This window comes from Gymnodraco acuticeps, unplaced genomic scaffold, assembly GCF_902827175.1.
Source record: "Gymnodraco acuticeps unplaced genomic scaffold, fGymAcu1.1, whole genome shotgun sequence".
NCBI lineage: Eukaryota > Metazoa > Chordata > Actinopteri > Perciformes > Bathydraconidae > Gymnodraco > Gymnodraco acuticeps.
This window is the reverse complement of record NW_022991085.1, coordinates 229,060-235,059: the sequence shown is the minus strand read 5'-3', so window position 1 is coordinate 235,059 and position 6,000 is coordinate 229,060. Positions and strand designations below refer to the sequence as shown.

The window sequence follows — 6,000 nt, the reverse complement described above, 5'->3', positions numbered from 1 at the left end:
AGTTATTTAATAATTGTGACATTTATTGTACTTTTTGATGGATGAATGATTCTCAAAGTGAGGGGGCAAAGAATACAACTGAGGGGGCAATGCCCCCTTTTGCCCCCTCGTGGCGCCGGGCCCGCATGACCATCTCTTTACATTTTACACTTAAAGGGTCAGTTATAAAGCCCTCAAATGTTTTTACATAGATTTCCAGGTTTTTTATTCTGTAATGATGATTAATTATATACAGAACTGGAGGATTATGAAACACACATCATCTGTCTCTGGTTGTTAGCAACATGTCAGGCCAAACCAGCCTCAACACACATCTGATAGAATATTCCCTGCAGGCGGAGGAGCTGAGAGGGCGAGTCCATCTCTGCAATGGAGCCTCGGTCCATCATAATGACTGAGGAGAGAGAGACAAAAGTGAGCACAGACAAGGATACACTTTGCCTTAAATATGATTTACATTATAAACTTACCTGATGTATAAAAAGCACAGCAGGTCAATTAACTTGCATATTTCCACCTTTATGCTGCTTTGTGCAGGTGAACTGAAAATAATGTATATTCTACAAGCAGGCTTTGCTGTGAATAACACAGAATCTAACCAATGATGCCTGTCTTTAATCTTTTCTGGTACACTGCATTAAACCAAATACCAGACAAAAGCTAAACTCTGCATGCATATCCTGCGACTTCCATTTTAAGTAACATTAAATATATAAAAATGCATTGCGGCGGGTACATTGTGTAGTCCATGATAGTGTTGAGGTGATGAGCGATGGTCAGTACTGTACAGTCATCAAACTGAGTCCGGATGGTGGACTGAATAAGCTGGTCTGTTTTCAGGTCCACGGCTGCTGTGGCTTCATCCAAAACCAGTATCCTTGTCTTCCTCAGGAGCGCTCAGGCCAAACACAGCAGCTGCCTCTGACCGAGACTGCAGAAAAACTTCAAACTTTACACTACGCCTCTATGAAAAGATACGAAAAGCATGTCTCCACGCACCTAAGTGCAACAAAAAAAACTGGCATTTTGGCTATAAGATAGACAACAACAAAAAATTCCACATACCATGCTAATACACTAATCTAACCTCATCTCTTTCCCTTTTTGCTCTTGCTGCATTCTAACCAAATCAGGAAAACCACAGGGTTTTGACTTTCCTTATTCACAAATATTGCATTCCATAAAAGTGTTTTTATGATAGCTAGTGGTTTCCATATTGAGTTATATAATCAAAACGAATGTTAATATATTCAAATATAATCTTGTATAACCCACAATGTAAAATGCATTATATTTCACGTTGCTCCATACTTACAGCATATACAAAATGTAAGTGGTTTGGAAAATGTATAGAGGGAGTTTAAAGTCAGTTATAGTTTATCACTATGGGTGTCACTGTTTAGCAGAGCGAAGACAGCTGTATTCAGTCACATCACAGCGGTCACCTATGATAGGGTGACCATATTTTGATTTCCAAAAAAGAGGACATGCTGCCCCCAGCCTCGAGATACTTAATGATACTCAACGTTTACTCAAAGATGCCTTATTGTTTTAAAGTATGCCTCCTCTGTATGGATATACAATTATTATTTATATTATTTTACTGTATATTGTAGAGGAAACTTCTGTGTAGCAATGCTGTGGGAGTCACTGACTCAGGAAGGAGACACGGCAGGAGCAGTAGCTTTGATGTCAAACACTGATGGTTTATTTGGAGTTACGGCCGGAGGATTCACATCACAAGTCCAAGAGCCAGAGGTTCTGACTTCACGGTAGAGTTGCCACGTCAATTCTGGAGAGCCTCTCTCTTGCCAGCCCATTTAACTGGTTCCACAGAGAGTCATCAACATGTTTTGATAAGATAGCTTTAGATAGTTTGGGCACACTAAGTTACCAGCTTCCGCCACTTATGGCCTTGGATATGTCATGCCCTGGAGTCCTCAGACAACAGAGAAGGAAGTGTCCCAGTGTACCCACGATACAGACCATCTGTGACCCAGTATTGACCGGTCACAGAATGGGAACAATAACATTATTGGCTGAAGCAGCCTGTGTCCTTAAAGGAGGTAAACAGACGTCAAGGTTTGTCCTGTATGTCACATCTTGGCGTCTATGATAATTATGTCCCTAACAGTCCACTCTTTTTATCATTTATGATAACCTAAAAACATTAGTCTAATAATAATTTGGTCAATACTTAACTCAATAGGCGTCTCCAGATTCGAGTGTGGTCTCACCTTACATTAATTACATCACAAAGTAGAATAAGATTGAAACATTCAATCACAATGATTGAGACAGCCAATCATAATCATCTCTCATCAGTGGTTTGATCAAACTATAAAATCAAAACCAGCTTGCTGCTTTAAAGATTTACTTCAAGGCAATCACTAGTCAAAAGCATTTTAAAACTCAGGATCCTAAGAGATCCAGCTAAAAATTCACAGTTAGAGTATAGAATTCACAATGGTGATTTGATCAATCTGTAATCTGCAAAAGTGCAGTGTCCTCAATTTTAGGATTACTTTTACGTTTACTTAAATACGCTTTAGTCAAGAGTAAGGCACTTAGTGAAATCAATACATTCATTTTAGTCAAGTACATTGTTCAAAATCTGAAAAGGAAAAGTTTGGCAAATATTCAAAGACTTTTGTAAAAACCTGGAAAGGAAGGATTAGACATTCTTAAAACTTGAATTATTACATTTGTGAATGCTACCACTGATCTGTACCAAATTAAGTCTATCAATTATTCCTATTAGCCATACTTACCTGAGCATCTACTTATGGTACTTGGAAAGGATTCTTCTGTGTTTATCTAATGTTGAATATAGAATATCAATTTCTTTAAATTATACTTCTCTAATTAGAGGACCAAATATGCTACATAATTGTTATATGAAATATTATAAATATTTGTTTTGGGGCAAAACTGAAATTAATCCAGTACTTGAAACATCATTGTAGGTCTTTCTGTGCATGGATAATACATTAAAGAGTAGTGTTGTTAAGCCTGATTGCTGGACGATTAAGGATATTAACCCTCCGGTATCACTGTGGACGTTTTTGTCCATATGGGTCATTTTTCACTTTTCATTTTGCAATAACTTTGGTTGTGTTGGTGCAAACGGCCTGAATTTTTGTAACAAGGCTATTTTCTCGATCTATTTTGGAATTCCAATTTCAATTTTTCAAATCGGTCTTTAATTCACTGTGTAACAAATCGACTACGCAAATTAAGTCAAAGATTTCCACTGCAAAATACTTTGATAAAAACATTATATTAAAAGGTTTTTTTCACAACTTTTTTGGGTTCAATCTTTAAAGCAACTTCCGCCCTAATAGAAAATACCAAAAATGTAATCATTCTCAGGATTTTAACCCTTTAAATGCCATTTTGAAAACCTGAAACCGCTGGTTTATTTCATGATGAAAACAGAGAAAATTAGTTATTTTCCCAAAAATACATATCTGGGGACTGGCTCTTTTTTTTTTATAACAGTCTTGGATATGTCAAAGATTAGCAACAAAATGGATTTTTTTGCAATATTAGTTTTTGCACAAAATCAGATTGAACAAAAAAGTTACAAATTAGTCATTCGGGACAAAAATGTCCACTTCTAAAAACTGCTCTAAAATGACAACAGATTAATATTTTTTTTAACTTTTTGGGGTTAAATCTTTCAATCAACTTCAGTCCTGATCAAAAATACCAAATGTTAAATTATGTTCAGGATTTTAACCCTTGAACTGCCAGTTTGAAAACATGAATTTGCGTTTTCTATGAAAAACATGCACAAAAAGGCAGTTATTTTCCATATAATAAATGTTGGGGGGGTCGGCTTTTTTTTTTATCACAGTCTTGGGTATGTCAAAGATTAGCAACAACATTTATTTTTTTGCATTATTAGTTTTTGCACAAAATCAGATTGAACAAAAAAAGTTACATATTAGTCATTTGGGACAAAAATGTCCACTTCCAAAAACTGCTCTAAAATGACAACAGATTAATATTTTTAAAAACTTTTTGGGGTTAAATCTTTCAATCAACTTCAGTCCTGATCAAAAATACCAAATGTTAAATTATGTTCAGGATTTTAACCCTTGAACTGCCAGTTTGAAAACATGAATTTGCGTTTTCTATGAAAAACATGCACAAAATGGCAGTTATTTTCCATATAATAAATGTTGGGAGGTTCGGCTTTTTTTTTTTTATCACAGTCTTGGATATGTCAAAGATTAGCAACAACATTTATTTTGGTGGATTATTAGTTTTTGCACAGAATCAGATTAGACAAAAATGTCCCATCCACTCCCATTATAACCACATCTTTTGATCTCTGCGCCATACCGGTATAAAATCATGCATTTTGTAATGTCAGGGTTTTATATTGGAGGAAAATAGTTCAATTTGTCCTTTTTACTGTATATCACCAGATGTGATATTTTACATTGAATGCTTGTCATGTCTTGATTTACAGTTTACAGCATTCGCAATTTTCCCGTCATCTCTTTACCTTTGATGTGTGTGAGAATGTAGGAGTAAGTGTTCTCTCGTGGCATTTTGTTTTCATTTGTGCTGTTTCATGTGTCTTAGAGGTAAACAGAGGTATGATCTTGACCCAGCTTGACCTTGTTGTTTTGAATTGTTTGGAACTTCAAAGGCTTTGATAATGTCTCTTTAGCATACAAACATACACAGCCATACATGCACTATGTCAATAAGCGAACACCTGGCTGCAAAGCCAGATCCATAAATATGTGTAGTTTGGCTGGCTGGTCGTTTCATTCCTGTGATACGCAACAAGCGAGTAAGATGAAGAGGCGCTTCTCTGTGGAAGAAGCTAGGGATATGGTGATGCAGCCGGCAACCTCCAGCGAGTTGCTTGACTCTTCTTCTGAATCAGAAACAACCTCAGAAGAAGAATGTGATGTGGAGTTTGTAGTGGAGTCTGATCCTTCTTCTTCTGACCCTTCTGCTGAAACTGCAGAGGAAACAGAAGATTCTGGCAGTGGGTGGACATCAAAAAATGGTGAAATCTGGTCTCCCTCTAACAACGACACGCTACGCTACATTCCCGCTGCCAGAGGTTTGGTTCCAGGGCCCACGTGTTATGCCATTACAAGAATTGATGACGTGGAATCCTCCTTCAATTTATTTTTCACTGCTGAGATCATCAGTAGTATTGTCGACATGACAAACTTGCAGGGGGGACGTTCGGTGGCAAACTGGAGTGATGTGGATGCCACAGATATTCGTGCATACATCGGTCTCCTGATATTGGCTGGAGTTTACAAATCGAAGGGCGAATCCACCCGCAGCCTCTGGGATGACCACAGTGGACGTGCCATCTTCCGTGCCACAATGACCCACACCAAATTCCGGTTGATGAATACCACCCTCCGGTTTGACGACAAGCTGATGAGACCTTCCCGTCACAGAGAGGACAAGCTTGCCCCCATCCGCTCTCTCTGGGAGAAGTGGACACATCGCCTTCCGATGCTTTTCAACCCTGGTGAAGATGTGTGTGTGGATCAATCAATCAATCAATCAATGTTTATTTATATAGCCCAATATCACAAATGTTACATTTGTCTCAGTGGACTTTACAGTTTGTACAAAATATCAGTATGACAATACGACACCCTCTGTCCTTAGACCCTCACATCGTACAAGGAAAAACTTCCGAAGAAAACCCACAGTTTAAAGGGAAAAATGGGAGAAACCTCAGGGAGAACAACAGAGGAGGGATCCCTCTCCCAGGACGGACAGACGTGCAATAGATGCCGTGTGTAAATTGAAAAGATAATACATTTGCAACATAGGTAGTCCAAATGTTTGGAAATGCATGTGTGTATAATAGGAAGATGAATCCACAAGGATATCCATCCAGGACCTATGATCCAGGACCACAGCCACGACTCAAGATCCAGGACAGAGGAGCGCAGGATCATCCATGACTCCGGATCCCGGCGTATACAGACACCAAAAAGAAAGACA

General features: G+C 38.2%; 1 pseudogene; it reads right to left on the bottom strand.

Moving 5' to 3' along the window:
* Positions 1-385: 385 nt before the first annotated feature.
* The window catches only part of LOC117560049, a 54,665-nt pseudogene continuing 49,050 nt past the window's right edge, over positions 386-6,000 (bottom strand).